At 41.2% G+C, this 27,214-nt stretch overlaps 1 protein-coding gene across 1 annotated transcript in view; it reads right to left on the bottom strand.

Annotated features, from left to right (window-relative positions):
- The window catches only part of LOC120913597 (5-hydroxytryptamine receptor 2A-like), a 646,166-nt gene that overhangs the window by 301,506 nt on the left and 317,446 nt on the right, over positions 1–27,214 (bottom strand). The window contains exon 3 of the mRNA XM_040323663.1: positions 14,958–15,069. The gene's annotated coding sequence lies outside the window, so the exon portion shown is untranslated. The remainder of the gene's footprint in view (positions 1–14,957; positions 15,070–27,214) is intronic.

Below are 27,214 nucleotides of genomic sequence, written 5' to 3'. Positions count from 1 at the left end.
CTGTTAAAGAATAAAATCTAGCTTGTGCAGCAAACTCTTGGTAGCTGTCAAGAAAAAAAAAAATGTTCTGAGAAGTACATCCATAGTGTTGGCTCAGCTTTCTTATGCAGTGTTTGCTTCTTGCTGCTCTTTCTTGTCCTTCCCTGTAAAATCTTGCCTAGATATCCATTGCATGATCAACTTTATAAATAAGGCTGCAAATCATATTAAAAGAATTTAAACCCAAAAAAAAAAATGTAATATATTACTGCTTACCATTTCTGAGATTTGGTGACTGCTATTTTCCTTTATTTTTCATTTGGTGATCCTGCCAGTAACACACTTCCTGTCCTGGATGGCACTTCTCACTCACTGTTCTGTATACATTGAGACAATATTGTCACGCTAGGTCAGCACTGCAGAACACCTCACCCTCTCCTCCTACTTTTGGGGGAGGGGGGGGGGGGTCAGGTGTTCTGTATTCCACAAAGATAGCTGAACACAGGTAGCCATCATTTCATACGTTTTCTGGTAGGATTATTTAATCTTTTGAACTGATTAAAACAGATATAACAAAACACTTTCAATTGCATATTTAATGGCTTGACGACCGCCGCCAGGAGATATACATCGGCAGAATTGCACAGCTACGCAAAGCAACGTACAAGCATGTTGCTTTGAATTTGCCGCCGTGGCAGGATTCGTGTATTTTTATTTTTGCACCGATTTATTTATATATATATATATATATATATATATATATATATATATATATTTAACAGCTTGCCGACCGCCAGCAGAAGATATACATCGGCAGAATGGCACGGCTGTGCAAAGCAGCGTACGTTGCTTTGAATCCACCGCTGTGTGGGCGCGAGGGTGCCGCCGGCAGTGCGTGCGCCCCTGCTGTGAGCTCCATGACCGTGCCCGTAGGCCCCGCGGACTCGATATCCGCAAGTGTCCGCGATCGTGTCAGGAAGCTGCAGAACAGGGAGATGCCTATGTAAACAAGGCATTTCCCTGCTCTGCCTTGTGACAGGACACTGATCTACTGCTCCCTGTCATCTAGAGCAGTGATCAATGTTATGTCACTCATAGCACCAAAAGAAAGCTCTGTTTGTGGGAAAAAAAGGACATCAATTTTGTTTGGGAGCCACATTTCACGACCGCGCAATTATCAGTTAAAGCGACGCAGTGCTGAATCGAAAAAATGGCCCGGTCATTGGGCAGCCATATCCTCTGGGGCTGAAGTGGTTAACAGATCAAAAGGGAGAATATAGCAGAAGCCATTGTTAGGGTTTATAGACACTTTAGGGTTAGTTCACCTTTATCAAAAAACTGCCTATGCAGGTAAGGGAGGCAACATCGCCTGGGGCATGATGAGGTGATGACATCACATGGGGCGTGGCCTCCAACTTATGTCATTGGGTGGCCCCGCCCCATGCCAATATAAGTCATTACACACAGCGGACCCAGCATTACACCAGGAGATTACGTTGAGTCAACATCGGAGGAACAACAGAGGAAAGAAGACCCAGCAAAAGAGCAGAAGACCCAGCAAAAGAGCAGAAGACAATGGAGAGAGGAGACAGCGGAGAGGGGAAGAAGGACCGGTAGAGGGAGAAGACATTGCCAGAAAAGCCGGAGCTGCCATAATAAAATATTTTAAAAACCTGTGTAGTGTGTTTATTTTTGACAAGGTGCTTTAAAGGGGGCACAGGGCCCCCCTACCGCAAAGCACCAAACCCCCCCATGTTGAGGGCATGCAACCTGGTATGGTCCAGGAGGGAGCGCTCATTTATCCCCCCCTTTCCTGACCTGCCGGGCTGCGTGCTCAGATAAGGGTCTGGTATAAATCTTGAGGGACCCTCACACCATTTTTTTTACGTGGGGTTCCCCCTTAAGATCCATACCAGACCGAAGGGTCTGGTATCTTCTTGGGGGGAACCTCACGCTTAAAAACGCATATGCCAGCTCCTAAACTCCTTGGTTGGCATGAGGCCATTGGCTAACATGGAGAGGCGCTTTGAAGCTGTGAAAAACACTCCTAAAAGCAGCTGTAAAATGTCCATGGGCATGAGGCCTAAAATGATGAAAGAGAAAGATTTAAGTAATCATTTTCTTTTCCCATGCAAGGCAAATAAATGTGAAAAAAATGTCTTTGTCTCTTCTGTTCTAAAAGTTAATTACTTGTCTGCCCCCCCCCCCTTGTACAGTAAACCGCGCACTTGCAGCTCCTTGCACAAATTTGGAAGTGCCAAAGCTGAATGAACCCAGCATGTATGCAGGAGAGATGTTATCTCAACCTACCCAATGAAAGTGGTCAGCGATTGACCTGGACACTAGAGACCAAAAGATATCAGCAGTTGGCCTGGAGCTCTGAGACATACCATTGCTGGGTGAGTGGAGGTGAAGGTGAGTATTGTTCCACTTTAACTCTCCCCATCACAGAAGCATGCATGTTGTACTCACTTTTTCTACATTACTCTAATCATCCACCACATGCAAAGTGAAGTTACCCAACACGTCTGGGTAAAGTTGAGCATGTGACTCACTCTTACTTTCCCATGTGGTAGCATTAAGTGCATCCTAATTGGCCCAGCACTGTCACATGGGTACAGAGTGCATAACCCTGTGTAAACTCGGTGATCTTGATTTTGAGCATTCTATTACTGGTCCTGGTGGCTGAACAGAGTGGTGCAGAAGTAAAAAAAATGTAGACACATGATAGTGAGTGGGTAGATGGGAGTTATATTATATGTCAACCCATATACAAAAAATATAAATGTTTAATAAATATGTTCACTGGACATCTTGCTTCGGGACCGGAGGAGTGACTGCTGGATGATTCCTCTTGTTCTTTGATGTGGAACAGCAAGCGTAGATGGAACATATATGACACACAAGCCTTATTTGACCCCCCCTTTTTTTGGATGGTCAATACGCTCTGGTAAGAGTACATCTTTTATTATGGTGGTGGTTATTACAATGTGGAGGAATTGAACGAACAAACTTTCCTGCACTTTTTATCAAAGTGAATGCATTACACTAATGTCAGTTGGAAGACACATGGACTCAGTTTTTTACATTTACATATGTATATTTAAATTTTTGTATAGCGCAACATTTTTACTATACATTCAATAAATACCTGTTGACCCTGATAGTTTCTGCTCACTCTGAGCCCTACCTTCAACAGACTAACAACACCGTCCCACCAGTTCCCAAACAGTAGAAGCTTTGTGACTACCCTGTGTAAACTACAGACAGCTGTATTTTGCTCTAATCTAACTCAGTCAATGTCTACTGCTAGTTGATAGACAAGTCCTCTCAACAGCAGAAACTGGAACTTCATATAATTATAACTACCACTATTCATGGACAGCTTGGTCTCTAAAAAGAAGGGGTAAAATAATAAATATAGTATAGTCAAAAGTAAAAAAAAAAACTATTGCCATGGATAAGCACAGTGGTGCAGTGAGTAGCACTTTTGCCTACCAGCAAAAGGGTCGCTGGTTCGAATCCCGACCACAACACCATCTGCCTGGAGTTTGCATGTTCTCCCTGTGCATGTGTGGGTTTCCTCCGGGTAATCCGGTTTCCTCCCACACTCCAAAGACATGCTGGTAGGTAAATTGGATCTTGTCCAAATTGGCCAAGTATATATATGTATGACTGTGTGTCCCAAGCGTGTCACACAGGCGATTCAGTTCGCATGAGTTGCGCTATACAAGTCATTCATTCATTCATAAGGCACCTGCTCCCACAAGGGGCAGAGCGGCTGACCATGACTTGTGTTGTAGCAGCTGGGCAGATGGTGGTGAAAGCTACAGAGTAGGCACAGAGAGTTTACCATGCATAGCTCTGGGGTACATGTTATATGAGGCAGTAGGTAAAGTAGGAGTGCTTGGGAACACAGAGGTACAGAGAAGAAATACAGGCTGGGAGTGCACAGGTGCTGATAACGAGAGGTGTGCTGGAACTCACAGGGAAACACACTGGTGCAGAAAAGCAGGTAATGGATTGAAGTTCAGAGGGACACACAGTGGGGAATAGTTACATAGTTAGTCAGGTTAAAAAAAAGACACAAGTCCATCTAGTTCAACCATAAAAATAAAAAATATCGTACAATCCCATATACTCAATTCTATACCCACAGCTGATCCATTGAATAATGACTGAAGGCTGGCAGGACTACAGGATGCAACAGGATGCGGGCTGGGGAACATGAGGATCACAGGAGTGGACTCGGGGTCACAGGCTAGGAGTATACAGGGATTAAAAGGCTAGCCTGACTTATGACACTAGAAAATGCTGGGACTATGGAGACACACAAGAGCTGAAGACAGGCACTGGGAACATTGGAGGTCATGGAGAGAATACTGCAGGGCACTAGACAAGTCACTTGGGAACACAGAGGGTCTAGCACCTAGAATGTGGATGCATTGCCTAAATATTGAGCAACACAATTGCCGGCCCTTTAAGACAGAGCCTGCCCATGGAGGTGCTGACAGCTGATAATTGGCTGACATCAGTGGCCTCACACAGTGGAGAAATCTTGGTACTGGAGCATTGAACAGATGAGTGTGAAAAACTATGTTATTGGGTAATACAAACAAAAAAAGTGTGTAAATGCTATTGAAAGGCAGCATCATATATCACATTGTTTATTTTGGACATATTTCCACTTCAAGTGACCCTTTTACTTTACCCTGGATGGACGTTTTACATTAGTATATGTGCACTTACGGCTGGAGACCATGTAGTAATCTGTATCTTCTGAAGCACTGCTGTGAAAGCTTTTAGCTGTGACTGTGAAGCAGTACAGCACCACAAAGAACGTTGTAGATATCCATATGCTTTCATCCATCTGCCTCATTATTAAGATGGCAATGAGCATTTTTAGATTTCTGAACAAACATTTTTGGATGTGAACCTTCAAAACATTATTACCAGACTCTAATTGTACGTACCATCAAATGTTCTCGAAAAGGAATTTAAACAGTATGTAAGTTGTGTCTGTAGTTATATTTGGCACTTGCAATTTTACACAAGGACATTTTTGCTATTGTTCATCATGAAAAAAGCTTTACAGATATGTTGCTGACATCAAACGAAACTTGAGCCTTTCTTTTTATAGAACACGAACACGACTCTCTTTTTCCTTTTTAAATGCAGCAGCCCACAATCAATGTGTCATCCTGAGAAAGTGATATTAATGCCAAGGATATTTCTGTAGTAAAAAAAATACTTTATAATTTTCCTATTTTTGTGCAGTCCTTGAGTCAAGCACATCCTGTAAAATTCCAATATGTAAACAATAATTGAAGTCTAATGTCGCGTACACACAACCGTTTTTCGGGTTGTAAAAAATGCAGTTTTTAAGGGTCTAGAAAAAACAACGTTTTTTTCAACCCGATCATTAAAACTGCCTTGCATACACACGATCGTGAAAAAAAAATGCTCTAGCAAAGCGCGGTGACGTACAACACGTACAACAGCACTATAAAAGGGAAGTTCCATGCGGATGGCACCACCCTTTGGGCTGCTTTTGCTGATTTAGTGTTAGTAAAAGACAATTTGCGGTTTTCAGTCTGTTACAGCGTGATGAATGTGCTTACTCCATTACATACGCTAGTTTTACCAGAACGAGCGCTCCTGTCTCATAACTTGCTTCTGAGCATGCACGTTTTTTTCACATCGTTAAGGCCCACACATGACCATTTTTTACAACATAAGAAACGACAACTTTAAAAATGACGTGAAATATTAGAGCATGTTGAAAATGTTTAATGCCCATTTTTTACATTGTGAAAAATGCTCTGGAGCCCACATGATCGTTCTTAATGACATTAAAAAAAAACTTCATTTTTTACAACCCGAAAAACGGTCATGTGTACGCTGCATAACTGAAGCAGTAGGGGTAGTTAAAGAGATGAGTGATAATAAATAAGGCTTAGACGGTACAATTTTCTATCTTGCAAACTCCAGTTACAGAGGTGTATAGAAAATACAGAGGGCACTAACAAATCTAATTGGCTGTGCTATAACAGTATAAAGTGCAAACCATTAATTATTGCAAATATCTCACATGTCAATTTAAAATACTTATATAGAGCAAATGCTAATCAGTGAAAAAAAGATCTAGTACAGTATTATAATGAACAATACGTGAATATTTAATCAATTCTGTGCACCTCCACCAATGAATTAAACCATCATAAATATCACCCAGTGGGAAGTGAGTGTAGAGCCTACTCACCAGACCACCATGACCCCTTTACTTAAAAAGCAGGTCAATAAGCGCCAGTAGTAAGAGAATCAAGGGTCTTCCAACATGTTATTTCAACATGTCTAGGAATCTTAAGTTTCTCCACCAGAATAGCACATTGAAAACATAGATCAACAAATGATCATAGTGTCAAATTTGTAGAAATAAAAATACAAAATGCCAAACGGGGTAAGAGAATCGGCTTCCTAATGACGTTCTAGGAACGAAACCTACGTCGAGGCGCATCCCTGTAACGTCACTTTGGGCCACTTCAGGTTTCGTACATCACGGCGGTGGAATGCACATCGGACCCATTAGCGGAAGCTGAACAACTTCCACACTCCAAGCCTGGTGTTACATGTGTAGCAGGTACTTCTCCAGACTGATCTAATCTATTAGGGGACAGCTGTCTGCTGCGACAGCGTGGGCTTTTTCACCCCCCCTTTCTCACTATTGGAGGTTGTCTGTAAACTCTCTAGTGGAAGAGCCTGAGCCAATCATGAGACAGCAGCAAAGGACTGTGGGAGAGGAGATAAAAAGCCAGAGGAACTAGGCCAGAGCCTCTTTTTGCCTGCACCCTATCAGGAGAGCATCTGCATTCTATGTGTCTGTGGAATCGCGGCCTACCATGGGACACACAGCCTGCAACTCTAGCCCAGAGGAACAGATTGTTCATGCAGCTCCATCCCAGAGGAACAGACTGTCCATGCTAAAGAAGGACACCCTGCAACAGCTCAAGGACTGAATGCCACTGCGACACACCTGCATCTAAGTTCGATCGATCGCTCAGGGGAGGACCGATGACTGTGTACAGGATTTGGTGAGGGGGCTTTGCTCAGGATCAGGAACCTTTAATACTTTTCATAGAATACCACATTCAAATATTGTCCTCAGAGCTCCTAAATTGCCAGTGAAGATAATAAAATGCAAAGCTTTGCCCCTAGGACATTACCGTGGTTGCTCTTAAAGGGGTCACACCACGGGTATTGATATAATTTCACTGGGTGTGTACTAGAAGCATCATAGGCCGGCCTGGGATTCCCCTTTAGCAACAACATCACACACACACCAAAAGTTATCAAGGAGTCTATTTAATCTGTACATATTGTTACCTATTGCTTTTGTTGTTTGCATAGTGTTTCTGACTGTTTTCTTTAAACTGTTTCAACCAAGTCCTGGGTACTTACACAGGTCCTGGCTGACTAATGTTAACCTGAATTTTACTTTTCTTCAAGTAAACTACAAGAAGAACTGTGTTGTGTATTCCTGCTGAGTTATTCCATTAATCACATTGCTAGGTGTGCCAGAGGGGCTGGGAGAGTTCATTGGGGTTGAAAGGCAGAGTAACGGACTGAACAAACAAAAGCAGCTCCCTGTGGGGTTTGCTACACATGTTTTATTCCTAGTGCCAGGAGAAGGTACCGATAAATGTAAGCGCCCGTTTGGCATTTTGTATTTTTATTTCTACAAATTTGACGCTATGATCCTTTGTTGATCTATGTTTTCAATGTGCTATTCTGGTGGAGAAACTTAAGATTCCCAGACATGTTGAATTAACATGTTGGAAGACCCTTAATTCTCTTACTACTGCGCTTATTGACCTGCTTTTTAAGTAAAGGGGTCATGGTGGTCTGGTGAGTAGGCTTTACACTCACTTCCCACTTGGTGATATTTATGAAGGTTTAATTCATTAGTGGAGGCGCGCAGAATTGAAGTTGGATTACTATTTCTACTTGGACTTCTTTATTTAATGAAATATTCACTTATTGTTCATTATAATACTGTACTAGATCTCTTTTGCACTAATTAGCATTTGCACTTTATATAAGTATTTTTTAATTGACATGTGAGATATATGCAATAATTAATGCAGAGGCGTAACTAGAACCTACAGGGCCCCGATTCAAGAAACCATGGAGGGCCCCCCTGACCTCCGGCCAGGGCCCTTCCCACTAATCCTGGAAGCAGCAGGACCTAGATAGGAGGGGGAACAAATCCTCTTTATTTTCCTCCTACTGCCACTGAATGCCTATCGGAGGGAGAGGAGGAGAAGCAGACTTTTGGTGGCGGCAGGAGAAAAATGGAGGGCATTTGTTCCTCTAAATGCCCCCCATCCAGGTGTTTAGGGGCAACATGTGCGCTATTGCAATTGTGACCCCTGTAGTTACGCCCCTGGGATCAGTGGCAGCGGTGGTAGTGGGGGATGGGATCAGTGGTGGTTGGGGAGGGATAGGATCAGTGGCATCGGTGGTGGGGGATGGGATGAGTGACAGCAATGGGGGGGGTGGGATCAGTGGCAGCAGTGGTGGTTGGGTGGGGATGGGATCAGTGGCAGCAGTGGTGGTGGGCATCCGTGGCAGTAGTGGTAGTGATGTAGGGGGCATCAGTGGTAGTAGTGGTGGTGATGTGGGGGGGATCAGTGGCAGTAGTGGTGGTGATGTGGGGGGATCAGTGGCAGCGGTGGTGGTGGGGGATGGGATCAGTGGTGGTTGGGGAGGGATAGGATCAGTGGCATCGGTGGTGGGGGATGGGATGAGTGACAGCAGTGGGGGGGGGATCAGTGGCAGCAGTGGTGGTTGGGTGGGGGTGGGATCAGTGGCAACAGTGGTGGTTGGGTGGGGATGGGATCAGTGGCAGTAGTGGTGGTGATGTGGGGGGCATCAGTGGTGGTGATGTGCGGGGGATCAGAGGCAGTAGTGGTGATGATGTGCGGGGGATCAGAGGCAGTAGTGGTGGTGGGGGGTATCAGTGGTGATGATGTGGGGGGGATCAGAGGCAGTATTGGTGGTGATGTGGGGGGGGATCAGAGGCAGTAGTGGTGGTGATGTGGGGGGGGGGGGATCAGAGGCAGTAGTGGTGGTTATGTGGGGGGGGGGTCAGTGGCAGTATTGGTGGTGGGGGGTCAGTGGCAGTAGTGGTAGTGATGTGGGGGGATCAGTGGCAGTGATGTGGGCGTATCAGTGGCAGTAGTAGTGGTGGTGGGGTGGGCACCAGTGGCAGTAGTGATGGTGATGTGGGGGGGTTCAGTGGCAGTAGTGGTGGTGGGGTGGGCATCAGTGGCAATAGTGGTGGTGATGTAGGGGGGGAAATCAGTGGCATTGTTGATTTAGAGGGATGGGTGCCACTCACTTGCAGATCTCTTGGTTCCCCCTCCTTGCTAGGTCTTCTTTGGGGGCGAGCAGAGAGGATCGGCAGGTCCTGCAAGTACCAGTTTGTGCAGGCGTAATCTGAGATCGGCAGAGCGGGCAGGGATTGTGCCGTGAGTGCGGGTGGAGAGGATGGGTGGAGTGGGCCAAGAGGATGGGCGGAGCCGCAGTGTACTGTACCATGAGTGCGGGAGGAGATAATGGGCGGAGCGTGCAGGGACTGTGCGCTGAGTGCGAGAGAGGAGAGGATGGGCAGAGAGGATTGGCGGAGCGGGTGGAGAGGGCGGGGACTGTGCCGAGGATGGTCGGAGTGGGCAGGGACTGCAGTGTGCAGTCGTTTGGGTAAATGACCAATGTACTATCTCCCGGGCGGCGCGGGCCCCCCTACAGTAGCAAAACTCAGGGGCCCGGTCGCAAGTGCGACTGGTGCGACTATGATAATTACGCCACTGAATTAATGGTTTGCACTTTATACTGTTATAGCACAGCCAATTAGATTTGTTAGCGCCCTCTGTATTTTCTATACACCTCTCAAAATTTAAAGATTGCACATTGCAATCTTTGGGGGAGCAGATTTATTTTCTTTTATTTTACTTTTATTAATATTCAATAGCGCAAAGTTCTTTTTTCTTTGTCTGATCACCAGTTACAGGAAAGAAAATTGCTTGATTCCCCCATCAACACAGACAGTGTTGACAGGGGAATCCCTCCTATGGAGCCAATGTGTTCTGACAGCACGGGGAGGGTAGGGGAAGCCTTTTGCTCCGGGAGAACACAGTGATTATTGGTAGCGGCTAAAACATTTCAAAGACACCAAATGGTCTTCTCTTTGACCCATTTTACTAAAAGGGGCCAAGCCCCAACCACATGCAATGAAAAAGTTTTTAGGGCTTAAAGCAGGTGGTGGTGGGGTTATATAATGCACCCTCACAGCCTGTCAAATGCCCTCTGAAAAGCTATACACTAAGATCTGTGTAAACAAAATCTAAGACGGATTCTTTAAAATGTTGTTCCTGTCTTACCTCCTTCACAGCCAAATTATTGACGGTAAGGCCTCGTACACACGACCGAGGAACTCGTCGAAAATGAAACATCGTTTTCCTCGACGAGTTCCTTGTTAGGCTTGTCGAGAAACTTGACAAGCTTTCTTTGCGTACACACTGTCAGACCAAATCTCGTCGTTATCAAACGCGGTGACGTACAACACATACGACGGCAGGGGAAGTTCGATTCCACTGGCACAACCCTTGGGGCTGCTTTTGCTAATCTCATGTTACTGCGTGTTAAGTAAAAGTTTGGTGAGAGACGATTTGCGCTTTTCAGACTGTTACAGTGTGACAAATGTGCTATCTCCATTACAAACGCTACGAAAACCAGCCCGACGAGGAAATTGAGACTCCCGACAAGGAAAAAGAGAACTTGTTCTCTTTTTTTCTCGTTGAGTTCCTCGACAGTTTTCTCGATGGAAAACATACACACAACCGTTTTCCTCGGCAAAAAAGCGCTGCCACCAAGTTTCTTGATAGATTCTGTCAAGGAAAACGATTGTGTGTACGAGGCCTAATGCTCAAATCTGTTTATACAGATTATAGTCTTTATGTTACCACAGTGAAATCTAAACTGCATGTAGATATGAAAAAAACATCTATTATCTATTCATTAAATTCATTACATTTACCTTAAAGAAAAGTTTTCTTGAAAGAAAACCCCTTCCTAAATTCAATGACAGTATTGATGGCAAGCCATTGTCTGCTCAAACCCAAGCCTTGCACTTCATTTACAGAAGCATCAGGTATTCTGCTCCGCTCCAGTAGGACAACAAAGGTGAGTATTAACAGCTAGGGGGGTTGTTCTCTAAAGAAAACCTTTGACTTTTCTATATTGGTTTCATGAATTCATAGAAGATTTTAAAAAAAAAGTGGTTTTAAATGTAACTTATATAGATAGATACCTGAATCTATCATGATATCAGCCTCTCGCAATAACCTGTACAGTAAAACCTGGACAAAGAGTAGGAATATCAAAACTCTCATATAGTAAAAGAGCAAAATTTGCCACCACTCCTTAATTACCAAATCAAAACCTGGGAAGGGAGGCGGCTGTAATGCGTTGCACCCTCAGCCCTTTTCTGGGAGAAGATTTTCCAACTCATTGGACAACAATCTAAGCACGAGCAGACCAAAAGTGAACATAACTGTGGCTGATTGTCTTCACAATTAACCCTTTGCATTGTCAAATGGTAGCCACCACCAATGTTAAACAGAGACACAAACCAATCATAGCATCCACTGTAGCATTTATAACCTTAAACAAAAGTATGTGACACTTGTTACCACACCAAGATGGAAAGTAATAGAGGTTAAAATGTGGTACCTATTTTTAAAGATATAAGTATTCTTTAATTTCTGATTCAGAACATTTGGAGATTCAATGATTTAAAAGAATAACCAATAGGATTTAAAGTAAAAAGTACTTAGCAGAGTTAGCATGGCCCTTTGATTTGTGTACAGTTGACACATTCCAATTGAAGAGATAGCCCAATCCGATGTAGCACTGTCACTTACTCTCTCATAAATGACTTTCAGCGATCCTTTGTAGTTTCAATGGATATGAGAGATACTAAGCTGTAAAATCAAATATTTTTTGATTACTGAAGGAGTGCTTTATAGAAATAATTCTACCAATCAAAGGGTCTGAAGGGGTGGGGTGAAGAAGCATTGAAGTGCTTTATGATATTCCAGTTGACACTAATATCAACTTTTCTAACCATATCTATGTTTTCAGATAACAAAGTTTCTCTATCAAACAACCAACATATTATTAAAAAGAATGCAATTATGATTTGATGGATACTTTATTAATCATCTGTTCCTCATATTATAGGTATAGATGATTATTATTTTTATACAGGCATACAATTTAGATGCCTCTATTTATCAGACATACGATTTAGATGCCAGTATTTATCAGGCATAAGATTTTAATTTGACTAGTTTTATTGCAGTCTTCAGTATTACTTCCCCATTCTCTTCACACAGTTTAGGATTTTCCAGACATTATTATTGATCACATTGGCTGGGCTGTATTGCTCAAATGCCTTAGGGGAAAAAAAGGCCACATTTCTGATTGTACTGTCTGCCAATACTCTTTAAATTCCTAGATTGGATGGACAAAATTACATATATTTGGCAGGTACAACAGCTCTCTTTGCTCATGCTGTTGCCAATCACAGCCAGTGAACCAATGAAGAGATATAGGGGGCAGGGCTGAGCAGCGGCTTCATGTCTGAATAGACACGCAGAGCTGTGTCTCTGGATTGCGCACAAGCTGCTTGCTCTGGGGGCACTCAACAGTAATGAGGGGCCAGAAGTAGCAGCGGGGGACCCAAGAAGAGGAGGATCGGGGCTTCTCTGTGCAAAACCATTGCACAGAGCAGGTAAGTATGGCATTTTTGTTATTTTTTAATTTTGCCTTTAATATCACTTTAATTGTCCAATATATGGCTAGGACAGGTCTTTTACCAGAATGTATTGCTTAACTGCACTGTAGTATCACATCTCCAATATGTTTTCTGTTTTTCCGCTACAGTATTGTATAGTAATATTTGACTAACATTGAAAAACACATAATGCCTCCAAACATGCAATCCAATTATCTGTGATATGATTGTTAGACACATCAAAGCACATTCTCATGGTTTTGGATGTTTTGATTTGGACTGTGTTCACAATGTATTCCATAGAGATCTATTAGAAGTGGCAATTGGTACTGGCATTCTGGGTAATACCTACATTTCACTTCAAATAATGTCACTACAGAGTTGATGTTTCAAAAGTGTGAAGTACCCCCAACTAGAGTGTCAGAATTTGAAAATGAACCCATGGAAGCAGGAATATTATAACCTGTCATTGCTGGTTTACTTTTAAAAGTACAGACAACAAGGTGGTCATCCTGGTTTTCCCTTCATTGAAATAAAATTAACTGAGATCCCATCCTGCATACTTGTTCCAGGTCAACAAATAACTAAGTAGTAAAGTCAGAATCAGGATGACATCCCAAATGCCTATACCTTTCAAAACAATTTACCAATGGTACCTCCCATATTTATGTCTGCACTCTTTTACCCCTTCCCGTTGACAGGTAACAGATATGCAGCCTCATGGAAGTGAGTCCTTATCTAATGCATACCTGTCTTTGTGATGGGAGTGCACCGCACAGTTCACAGCCACAGGTCTCGTACAAAAAATTGGGATCCATTCCTAGTCATTTGATCTCTGTGATAGCCACAGATTGGATATCACAGTGATCAGTCTCTGTATAGCTCTCCCTTGTGTTTTCTTTCTCTTCTGAATGAAGAGAAAGATACATTGGGGAGATTTACTAAAACTGGCACACTCAGAATCTGGCACAGCTGTGCATGGTAGCCAATCAGCTTCTAACTTCAGCTTGTTCAATTAAGCTTTGACAATACAATCTGTAAGCTGATTGTGGTTTCTATGCAAGCTGCACCAGATTTTACACTTTCCAGTTTTAGTAAATCTCCCTATTTGCATCTTTCTCTCCTTGCAGGTGAGAAAGATGCAAACAAACAAAAGTCTGTAAAATAATAATAAATTAAAAATAAAGATTTGATATAGGTCAGAGCCAAGGTTAGTATTAGGCTCAAGATAAATGTCAAAGGTCAAGGTCAGATCAATGATCTGAGTCGAAGGTCAGGGTCAGTTTATTTTGGGTAGGATTTTTTTTTAAAGCATTTTAGTTAAATTAGTATCAGTGTCAGTATGTTTTAGATAGGATAAAAAAGCACTATTGTTTCTCAGGCCCTACTACAGGTGCAAACAACAGCTAACATACACATATGTGGTATTGCTGTGATTGTCAGGAGCATGAGAATGTATTTAGGATTGTTCTTTGGTGATAAGTTATGGTAGTAAAATGAAATATACTGCTACATTTAATCAGAAAGACCATTTACCACAAAAAGAAAGACCAAGTTATCTGTTAAAAAAGCGGTATAATCCACCAGGATACACAAAGTAGTTGCCATAAGCATTAATGTTTGTTTTACCCTCAGTTACTAAGGGGTTTAGAAATGTGTAGTACTGATAGCTAATGTAGCAGCACTGCAGTCTATGCCCCTTGCAAAGCAGTCCCCTGGTTGTGACACATGAATCCGCTGGAGTCTTCTGAGGCCTCAAAGATTTCTGCTGCTGGACAGCCAAAAAGAGGTCCATGTCACCCAGGCAGGCATATAAGCACCCAAAGAAGGAGCCTCCCAATGTAGAAACTCTACACCTTGCATGTCCCATAACCACAGATTTACTGTACGTGAGTAAAGTGACTTTTTTTTACTTTCTACAGTGATTTGTTAGGAGGGAATGGACAGTACAGTATTGTTGGGGAGTTCCCAGCTAGAGAAGGGCTTAAATTCTCAAGTACATGTTATCTAAATTGACTGAAAACCAGTACAAATTAAAAAAAAAAACAAACATTGTACCTAGTCACTCTTGCTTGTGGACTTGGTTATACAATATGTTACCATCAAAATGATAAAAACTTACCTTAATGATTGTCTTCTTTTATTTATCTTTTATTTTGTCCTTGTTGCTTAGTGTCTTTTGATGGATAGTTTCACTATATTCCATTATGATTTTCAGAAATCTCTTTAGCCTCCTTTAAAGCAATCACATAAAGTAAAGTTATTTTTGTATTACAATGTACATGCTTCTGGTTTTCTTCTTCTACATAATTAAAGCTGAAAACTGTGCAGAACCATACAAACATACTGAATGACTAAGTCTGTAGCTTATAGACAACAATTAATTGAATGTCAATTATTTATTTTCCTAATTAGCAGCTGAGTTTTCTACCATGTTAGCCACAGCGGAAGGCAGAAAGTTTGGGGTGTGCATATTATTTTTTATTAACTAACTTAGTGGACAGAAAATGCAAGCTTTCAGTGCACACTAGTATTTTTATCATCATGCCTGGTAAAATATAGAATTTGAAAATCAAATTTTTATCAACAAAGCTACAATATAAATGTTCTCTTTCTGACACACATGTGTGGGTGTAAAGTGTGCCAAGAAGTCTTATCTGCAAATCACGAAAACAAAAATACTTGGGGATTTTTTTATATGCAAGTCATTTGTGAATCCCTCAATAAATCTCCTAAATGATGATCAGTATCTGTAAATCCTAAAATTTTAAATAGCTTAAACAACCCAAGTGTGTCAACAAAATAGCATGGTGGAGGGAGAAAGTTAACACAACTGTCATTACTAACTTATTTTCTTCTTCGGAAAATAAATCATCTCTTATGTTTGCAAAGTGTTATCTGCTCCAGATTACTTTGATACTGTCACGTAATGACAACAGAATTTTCGAAAAATGTTAAACATCCATATTAAATGTCTATGCCTAGAGAGAGTCAATCCAGAAGGGTACTGACTGGATTAAAGGTTCGATTACCGATTCTCCTGAATTGTGTGGTAGATATTCAAGTATAGCAATACTAAACCTCATAAAGTAAATAATGCTACTGCATAGTACATGTGTGTCAGTTGCAAGGTCATGCACCCAGGTCAGATTGAGCACCCCCAATGTACTGCATATTAGTGTAGCAGAAGACAGCCCTTGCCAGTTGCTCTGGGCTCAAAACAGTGTATTGTGGCCAGTTGTGGTTCTCAATCTCTGTTTTTCCTACAGTATCTTTGGGTACATAGCCTGCCAGTCATTATCCACATCCTGGACATTCTCTGCAGCTAGTCCAGGATCTTCCCACCAACCTGGAGTGGGTGGCTACTGCCAGGGGTACATTGGCCACATCTCTGCCCAGCAAGAAGGGATAGAAGAAAAATTACTTGGCATCCAGCTCTACAGGATGCTCCCACAGCAGAGCCACTGCACCCAGGCCCCAAATAGAAACAGATTGCCCTTGCCAGTTTATGGTGGGAGAGAGCAATTGCTTTGCCACTTCTTGAAGCTCACCATCTGATCTCCCTCTGCATGCTATTCAGTCCCTCCATCGAAACCAATATCTTCCTGGTCAGATCTCAACATGATCAGATATGGCTCCCCTAGTGTGACTTTTGAAACTGACATAATGCACGCATATAAATACATTCCCTGACAAGCTAGGAAGCAAAGAGTTTTTGACACATCCAGCAATGATAGTAGAAATCCCTTATACACATCACAGAATGATATATTCTGGTATGATATGTCATGAATACCATCTTTCTATATTTAGAGGGTTAATATTTAGAGGGTTAACAGTCCACTAGGATGGAGATTTTCCAGAAATATTTGATTATTACAGTAACTCAACATTGTAGATTACAGTAACTCAACATAAACGTGTGTATTTATAGGGATTTTTATGCAAGCAATCAACAAATAAGGAGTACAAATGTAAAGAGTATGAAAAATCAATAACTTTTCAGTGACTTCATAGTATCTTGTTCAATGGCTTAGCTGTAATATCTGTGAACACATGTTGTTCATATCCCCCCTCAGTTCAGCTAATCTTTCCTCATAGCTGAGCTCCTCTATGCCTCTTATTAGTTTGGTTGCCCTTCTCTGCACTTTCTCCAGCTCCCCGATATCCTTTTTGATGAACCGGTGCCCAAAACTGAACTGCATATTTCAGATGAGGTCTTACTATTGATTTGTAAAGGGCAACATGATATCTTTCTCTCTGCAGTCCATATCTATTTTAATACAGGATTTTGCTTGCTTTGGAAACCACAGTTTGGCATTGCATGCTATTATTAAGTTTATAATCTACCAGAACACCCGGATCATACTCCACCATTGATTTCCCCAGCTGTACTCTCCTAGTATGTATGATGCATGCATATTCTTAGCGCCCAAGTCCATAACTTTACATTTATTAACATAAAAAACACTTTGCCACACATTGAGGTCAGCTTGTAAGTGGGAGACATCCTGTAAGTACGTTATTCCACTGCATAGTTGGTGTCATCTGCAGGGACTGATATGGTACTTTTAATACCAGACCCTATATCATTTATAAATATATTAAAAAGTAATAATCCCAACACTGAACCTTGGGGTACATCACTAATGAACTTTCAGAGTATGAATCATTAACCACTATTCTCTGAATATGGTCTTTTAGCCAGTTTTATATCATATACAACTTTTTCCCAAGCATTTAGACTTTAGCTTACACATTAGCCGTGTGTGGAGAACTGTGTCAAACACATTTTCAAAATCCAAATATACTACAGTATGTCCACAGCACCTCCCGTGTCTAAGGCGTTGCTTACCTCCTCATAAAAACATCTGATTTGTTTGACAATTTTTGTATTTCGTGACTATTGCTTCTAAAACCCATCTATGTGGTCTTTTATTACACTCTCCAGTATCTATCCTACCATAGAGGTTAAACTAACAGGTCTAAAGTTACCCGGTAAAGACTTTGACACATTTTTAACTATAGACACCATATTGGCCTTTTGCCAATCCAAATGTCAGTCTTTAAAGAGTCCCTAAAAATTGGAAACAGAGGCTTTGAAATGACTCAATTATTTTAGGATCCATGGGTGGATGTCATCTGGTCCAGATGCTTTATTCACCTTTATTCTGTCTTATTTCTGAACATATGAATTTTAAGCCATAGTGGATCACTTGGGGCTGTGTCAATATCATCCTGATTATAGACATGAACTCTCCCATGCTCCTTTGTATACACAAAGCTGAAGAAGGTATTTAATACATTTACCGTCTCTTTGTCCCCAGTCACCCACTCCAGATTATTTTCTGTAGGGCCTACATGATCAGACCTGACCTTTTTACTATTAATATATTTGAAGTCTTTCTTTGGGTTTTTCTTACGCTCTTTTGCAATCTGTAGTTCATTTCAAATTTTTTGCTGCCTTGATTTCTTTTTGATATATTCAGTTTTGTTTTTTATAACATTGAATTGATGATAGTATTCATTTATTTTTATATTTTTTAAAAGCTATTTACCTATTGTTTTTAGCTTTTTAAAATTTGTCCATGAGCCACATAGGTTTTATTTTTAGCCTTTTGAACTTATTGCTCATGGGAATATATTTTGCAGTGTATTCGCAGACATTAATTTTGAAGAATTCCCATTTCTGTTCTGTGTTCGATGCCAATATTCCCTCCCAGTTTTAGACTTGGAGAGCAGCCCTCAGCCATGAAGATTTGATCTTTTAGAGTTAAATGTTTTTATCTTTCCAGTATGTATTTGTTGTTTACTGCTAGCATTAAATGAAATCATGTTATGATCACTGCTACCCAGATGTTCTTTTTATATGAATATTAGTAATAAGTTCTACATGGTTTGAGATTACCAGGTCCAGCAGAGCATCATTCCTAGCTGGGGTCTTAATGAACTGTACCATAAAATTGTCTGTAATAGGTTAATTCATTTTTGCTCTTTAACTGCTCCAGCAGTGCCAAACAATATAGGCTGCCATGGGATAGAGAAAAGTGCTCTAAATTCAAAGGAATGTGAATGGAGCTAGGAGTGGCTATTTACTGATAAGCTTGTTAATGGTGTCAACATCAGTAAGGGTGACAACTGTGCAGTAATTCCAGTGCATTGTCACTTTTTCAGAGGAAATGCCTACCCAATGTTACTACTTGCATAATCAACATGTTTTTAAAAAATATTTACATGGGGTGTTTGGAAAAACAGAGAGTCGCCTCTTTTTGGGTAGGGCCGCCATGTACCCTGGCTTCTTCTAGACAGCTTCAATGCTAAGAGAAGAGAGTGAACTGCAAGCACGCTAGTATTTGAATGGGAATTTCAGCAGAGAAGCCTTAGAGAAGCCTGTGCACTTACTGCCCCTTCCTTCTGGGTGATGCCAGTGGTCCTGCCTCAGTTTTGCTGTGAGAGTAAGAGCAAAAATGACCCACCGATATGTCACTTACATTAAACATAATTTTACCAAGCTACAGTGGTTGATTTACTAAAGAGTGCAAAATCTGGTTCAACTGTGCATAGAAACCAATCAGCTTCAGGGTTTTTTGTCAAAGCTTAATTGAAGAAGCTGAAGCCAATAGCTGATTGGCAACCATGTACAGCTGCAGCAGATTTGCTCCGGTTTTAGAAAATCTCCCCCACAGTGTTTTAGAGGGGATCCTGTCTCCCTAGGCATTTTTTGCTAAAAAGTGAACACAGTCCCTTAGAGCCGGTTCACACTGGGGCGACTCTTTAGGTGACTCAGCCGCCTGACAAGTCGCGTCCCATTCTATGCAATGGAACCGTTCTAATAAGAGCGACGCAAGTTGCTCCGACTTAGAAAAAGGTTCTTGTATGACTTTGGGTGCGGCTCGGGGCGAGTTGCATTGACTTCTATACAGAGGTCATTTTGCAGGTCGCCTCTGAAGTCGTCTTCAGGACGCCTTGCGGAGTCGCCCCCGAAGTCGTGCCGCCTAAGTGTGAACCGGCTCTTAATGACATTTACTTCTACAGTAAGTACCTGCTATTTATATATAACATTATTGCACCGCTTACTAACCTGTTAGCTTCTGCAAAAGAAAATATTTAGTATAGTATTTTTTTGTTTTGTTTTGTCCTACTCTATAAAAGAGTAGGACTTGTGTGTTGAGAAATAATAAAAAAAAAAATAATTACAGCTTTCAATCAAAAGGTAATAATTGTGAGGGATGAGCTGAGGGAGAAAATAAAAGTATTTTTTGGGTGAGTGGTAGATAATGGAGGGATTGACAATGAGTGGTAGCAGACACTTAGCAGTTTGTTAGGTGGATGAGTCCGGCAGCAGCATTCACAATGGACTGAATAGGGGACAGCCTATTGAAAGGTAAGCCAATGAAAAGGGAGTTGCAGTAGTTGAGGCAAAAGATAACCAGGGAGTGAATTAGTAGTTAGGAAATAAAAAACCAAGAATAAAAATAAAAATTGACTTTAAAATACATTCACAGGAAAAAAAAAGAAAGAAAATTAATTAAAGCGGTTGTAAAGGTACATGTTTTTTTTTTTACCTTAATGCATTCCATGCATTAGGGTGAAAAAACATCCGACAATTAGCGGCCCCCCTGCCAATTACTTACCTGAGCCTTCGAAAGTTCTGTGTCGTGAATGCGCTGGATTCTCGGCCAGGTTTCTCGGCTCATTCATTGGATGATTGATAGCAGTGCAGCCATTGGCTCCTGCTGCTGTCAATCAAACCAATGATGTGACACCGAGTGATACAGTCGGCGGCTATGGGCACCGACTGTATCATGAAAGCTAAACCCCTTGGGAGAGCGCTTCCCAGAAGGGGGTTAGCTCTTGCAGGGAGGAGCTGAGACAGCTGCCGAAGGGACCCCAGAAGATGAGGATCGGGGACACTGTGCAAAACGAGCTGCACAGTGGAGGTAAGTATAATATGTTATTTTAAAAAAAAGGAACCTTTACAACCCCTTTAAGGTCAAATAATATACTTTAAACCCTGTATATCACATACTTGTCTGTTTTGCTTTACTACTTTTGAATCTTCGATATTATATAACTATGGATTCGGAGATTAGATCTGTAGTTCTGGGGGTAAAAAAACATTTTGAAAGCTGAACAAGTGTATATAGCCTAGTCATGTAAGACAGAAGAATTCAGTACAACCAATATACACTTGAGTTCAAATTACTATAATCTAGTCTGGAATTTTTTGAAACTCTGGAGCTTTCATCCATTCCACATAATGTTGTTACCCAGACAAGAAGAGAATCTGCAAGATATGTATTAAAAACTTTTTGGAACCAGCAGAACCATTTTTTAAGAGTAAAAGGATAATTTAAACTAACTACATAAGCCTCTTTTCCCAAGAAAAAAAATACATATACTCTACAAAGCATTAGTATCTTAGAATGAGATAAAGCTAGTAGATTTCAAATTGTAGCATTAACCAGAGTATTGCTTGCTTGCGCCCTAACATAAGACATTCCACTCAGTGTTTATCTTGGAAGCATTGAGGTGCCTTACTCTAATATTGCAAAATATTTGCAAAATATTTGCCTTGACATTGTTTTTACAACCTCATTTTGTAGCTGCCGATGTTACGCTGTAAACCTGCTTTTCATTTGAATTGCAAAACAAACTGTCATTCCCTCTTGTAAAAAGTATCATTTTTTTTCCTTCAGAGAACAATGTAGTTTAATAATTTGCATGTGAACTTGTAAATTAAAATGTTGGTTCTCTTTTTAAAAAGAGTGTATACAACCGATAATACCACCAAATAAAAGCTCTATTTATTTATGTCCAGCATCACATGACTGTGCAATTGTCAGTTAAAGTAACTCAGTGCCGTAGCGCAAAAAAAATGGCCTGGTCATGAAGGGGGGTAAATCTTCTATAGCGGAGTGGTAATAACAGAACATTTTTTTAGCACGCAATACAACACCCGCCAAAAGAAAAACCTATGTGTGTGAAACAAATGATAAAAATTTCATATGGGTACAGTGCTGCATGACGACGCAATTGTCATGCGAAATGCAACAGTATTGAAAGCTCAAAATTGGCCTGGGCAGGAAGGGGGTGAACCAGCTACTGTGATAGGCAGAACACTGGTCCAATGGCGGTGGCGGAGGCGGGACTGTGTGTGTGTAAAGTGAAAGCAGAGGAGCCGAACGGAGAGGAGATGACAGCTCTGAGGTACGCTATCGACGTATAACATGCACCCCTGCTTTGTCCCCGATTTTCAGGGGGAAAAAATGCGCGTGTTATACACCGATAAATACGGTAAATAAAATGTGTGGTTTTTTTTTTCACAAAGTTACCATTCTATAATTTTAGTTGTAATGTAGAGCATAAATTACTTGTCTAATTTCCTGACTATCTATCCTATTTCTTGAGTCCCTGAAATGCCAGGACAGGGGAAAAACCCACATAATTACTACATTTTGGAAAGCAAACATCCTGAGGTATTTTCTGAAAGGCATAGTTAGTCTGCAGTTAGTCAGCAGAAGGAAAATAATCGTTTTTTTTTTTACACAAATTTGTCAATTAATAAGATATTTCTAATACACCACAGAGGGATACTTAGAAGTACACCCCAAAACACATTCTACAAATTTTCCCAGTTTTGGCAATACCATGTGTGAGATTATTTCACAGCCTAACCAGAGGCTGAAGGAGGCTGGAGGCTGAAGAAAGGAAAAACAAGAGTTCCTGGTGTTCCAGGAATGTAATTGTCTACAGGGGATGGCTGGAACTGGTGTCTCACAGGAACATAGTCACTAGGATTTGCAAAGGGGTTAGACATGGTTAGCAAACAGGCAAAGGATTGGTTCAGGCATCAGACAGAAATCTGCTAAATAAATAGGCCAGGGTCAGTATGGGCGGCAGGCAGAGGCAACTCAGGCAACACTACACTGGTGTGCCTGTGATCAGGAACATTATTACTGGCTTTACTGGCTTTGGTGACACTGTACTGTACTATGTGGGGGTGATCAGGATAATTTTGATGACTGCACTGGCTGTGGTGGAACTGTCACTGGTGTGGCATCAGTCAGGAACACTGATGGTGGCTTACACTGGTCTGGTGACACTGGGACTAATGTGGTGGTGATCAGAGACACTGCTCTGGCTTACACTGGTCTGGGGACACTGGTGTAGCTCCAATTAGGAACATTGTTTCTAACTACACTGATCTGCTGACACTTTGACTGGTGTGGTGGTGTCGGTGATCAAAGATACTGACTGGCTACACTATTAGGCACAAGTGAAGTTGGAGGGGAGGGGTGGTAAAATCCCCCAGCCACTACCCCCTTTAGTGGTAGGTAAAACCTTGTGAGCTGCCAAACTACTCCCCTAAACAATGAAAAATTATAAAATAAACAAATAAATACAAAATGAAAGACCGCTGCGCAGATACGGTGTGACAGAAAGTATTGCAACAACCACCATTTTATTCTCTAGGGTGTTAGAAAAAAAAATATATATAATGTTTGGGGGTTCCAAGTAATTTTCTAGAAAAAAAAACAGTTTTTAACATGTAAACACCAAATCTCAGAGCTAGGCTTGGTAATGTAGTGGTTAAAATAAGCATATATTTTATTAATACAGTATGTATATTTTCAATATCTCTCATAAAACAAGCATAAGCCAAAAGGATTTTGTCTTAACAGATGTACAGTTAATGGCATCATCATATCATATATGTTGCAACTGGTAAGAATAGCTTCCACTTACAATTGACCCATTGCTCCACATGTCAAATTTCTTGCATCTTTGCAGAATCACAGGAAACCCTATTTAGAAGAATAACATGCTTTGTGGGGTGTAGGTATACTTTGTGCAGTGTAGGTACAGATCTTGAATGCATTTCTCAGGCTCTACAACCAACTTCATACAAAAGCGGTGGATGTGTTATACTACAGTAGTAGGGATGAGCTAAACACCCCCCCCCCCCCCGTTTGGTTCGCACCAGAACCTTCGAATGGACCGAATTTAAAAGTGCTCATTTTAAAGCCTAATATGCAAGTTATTGTCGGAAAACGTCTTTGAGAACCCGGGTCTTGCCCCAGGGAACATGTATCCATGGAAAAAAAAGTTTTAAAAACGGTCGCTTTTTCTGGAGCAGCGATTTTAATGATGCTTAAAGTGAAAAAGAAAAATGAAAAATTCCTTTAAATATCGTACCTGCTGGGTGTCTATAGTAGTGGCACGTGTTTGGAACTGTCCCTGCACAAAATAAGATTACTGTAAGAAAAAAGTAATTTAAGACTGCTTGAGGCTTTAATGTAATGTCTGGTCCCTGCAATATGGATGAAAATCACTGAGAAAAATAGCTTTTGGTTTCTTTAGGTGCAAACTACAGAGCAAACTACAGAGCACAAGTTCAGTACACACAGTAACAGTCTGTTTCCGGTGCAGAAACTTACAGGAAACTTACTGCATGATGTGAACTAGAGCCAACTAGAGGCATTGGAATACATGGAAAACACTGTGCATGCATTTTGTGCAGAAAAAAAATCACACAAAACTGAACGGAACTGCGTCTGGTGTGACCTGGCCCTTTAAGTCAATGAGGCAATGCTGCAACCACAGACAAAAAGTTGTATTCTCAGTTGTGGTGCACGAGCCAAATACTGTATAAACTGGCGTTCAACAAAAGAAGAAAAAAACAGCATTTAGGAGGCAGCAGGATCACTCCTGAATGCCTGACAGTGGCTGTTTAGCTGCACTCTGAAAAGTGATCCACTGCAGATGTCATATACTTGTAATGGAATAAGGATGACAGAGTTCATCTCATGTACAGTAATATGAGAACCTACTTAAATTATCCAACCAATCTGTATCCAATTAGCCAAGTCCTTGTATTATGATGCTAGATACTGTAGACTGAAAAATTAGATTGTAATAAAAACCCATGAATTAGATTTCCATACTGAAAATCTTGATTACTGCTTTTTGAAATTATTAAAAGTTTGTAGCAGCTGCACTTGTAATGTTCTTGCAGAGACATTAAGTATTCTCCTAAATTGTAAGGTCAGCAATAGATGATATCAGTGCACAATGAAAAGTATCAACTACCAAAAAATGACAGTATTATCAATATCTGGGTCAAACTCGGAATATTTATACATTTCTAACTTTCTCAGATAAGTGTCTCTGCACTGCAATATTAACCTTACCATCATTAACATAGTGTCATGAAGGGCACCTGCTCATTATGACAGTTTGGGGGATTTAAATTATCTTCCCGTCAATCAGGCACCTTTCTTGCTTAACAAATTATTAAGGTAGAAGGGAAATAACTGATTTAAAAGTGTCATCTGTAATTTTCATACTTGGTGCAGTATAAGGTTGAATACCGTATTTCTGACGTATAGAATACTGAAACAATTGACATATGCAGATAGTTAGCTGTTTGTTTATTCAGTAGTTATCTGTACTTCTGAATCTTTAAATAATGAAAAAGAATGCACATATTTATTTTGTTTTCAGTTCTTCCAATAACCTGTTGTTATTTTCTATCAATAACAGGATATACAGTATATTGTTGTAAATAATATGTGTGTATAATTAAAAGTAATATCTTATTTTTTAGCTACATTTTACAGATTTATTTTACATTTTATGGGCCAGATCCACATACATGTAGAACGGCGGAGCGTATCAGAGATACACTGCGCCGCCATACCTTACCTGGCGCATTTTCGAATCCTCAGCGATTTCGCGCCGTAAGTTACGGCGGCGTAGTGTATTTCTGGCGGCGGATTTGAAATTGGACGGGTTGGGGGCGGGTTTCACTTAAATGAAGTGCGTCCCCGCGCCGAATGAACTGTGCATGCATCGTCCCGAAATTTCCCGCCGTGCATTGCGCTAAATGACGTCGCTAGGGCGTCATTTTTTTAACTTAGACGTGAGTTACGTCCATCCCTATTCACGGACGACTTACGCAAAAAAAAAAAAATTCAAATTTCGACACGGGAACGACGGCTATACTTAACATGGCAATTCTATGTATACGCCGCAAAATACCAGGTTTAACTATACGCCGGAAAAAGCCGACTACAGACGACGTTAGAAAATGCGACGGCCGCGCGTACGTTCGCGGATCGTCGTAAATCGCTAATTTGCATACCCGACACGGAAAACGCCACCCAGCGGACGCCAAAGTATTGCATCTTAGATCCGAAGGCGTACGAAGACGTACACCTGTCAGATCTAACCCAGAAGCCGTCGTATCTTGTTTTGAGGATTCAAAACAAAGATACGACGCGGGAATTTTGAAATTACGCGGCGTATCAATAGATACGCCGGCGTAATTTCTTCGTGAATCTGGCCCTATGTATTTAAAGCACAATAGAGCCTTCTTAAAACAGAAGGTATTCACGTCTCACTTCATAACAGATTCTTAATATTAAGATAATATATGGAGCCATGCAAATCTTTTCTTTATGCCCTATACTTCTGATCTATAGTCTAATATTATAGAGCTATTTAGTACATACAGTTTTTTTGGTGGGTTTGCTGGCCATTCCCAGTGCAATACATGGAAACAAGGGCTTCTATTTAAGTCCATTTCCTGAGGTGGCACCTGGCTGTGCGGACACTGGTGTTTGTGAGGCTGGACATCACACGTTCCAGGACCTGTGCTCTTTTCCAACTTCACCCTTTGGTGTCGGTTAGGGGGTTCGCATTGTAAGAATCTGGTCCCCCCCTCCTCCACAACTCCCGGAGTGAACTTTGTAGACCATTGGGTGTCTCCATCTGGTTTGCCATTAGAATTCACCTGGAAGACCCACTTATTTTATTTAAAGTATTTATATTTTATTTTCTTATCTGTTATATCACTATACATATGTGGAAGTTCCCTGCATTTAAACAACATACATACTCATCTGTGCCTCTCCTGAGGAAGCGAGTTCTTTATCTCGCGAAACATGTAGAGAACAGTAGCACAGATTACCCATGTTGATGGAAGCCTTTCAACTTTTATTGTTTCAATATTGTATACTTATGCACTTTCACTGTGTATATATATGACAGTATGGGCCAGATTCAGATACATCGGCGTATCTTTAGTGCGGCGTAGCGCATCTGATATGCGCTACGCCGACGTAACATAGAGAGGGAAGATCACTATTCACAAAGCACTCGCCGACAACGTTGCGCCGGCATAACGTAAATAGGCCGGCGTAAGCCCATGGGCGTGATGTATTTAAATGAATCGTGACCCCATGTAAATGAAGCGCCAACGTAATCTTTTGAACGGCGACGTGCGTTACGTCCTTTCCTATTCACGGACGACTTACGCAAAAAAAATATTAAAATTTGACGTGGGAATGACTGCCATACTTTAACATGGCTAGT

The sequence above is a fragment of the Rana temporaria genome, chromosome 9 (assembly GCF_905171775.1).
Source record: "Rana temporaria chromosome 9, aRanTem1.1, whole genome shotgun sequence".
Lineage (NCBI taxonomy): Eukaryota > Metazoa > Chordata > Amphibia > Anura > Ranidae > Rana > Rana temporaria.
The sequence above is the reverse complement of the archived record's forward strand: the minus strand, read 5'-3'. Positions and strand labels throughout refer to the sequence as shown.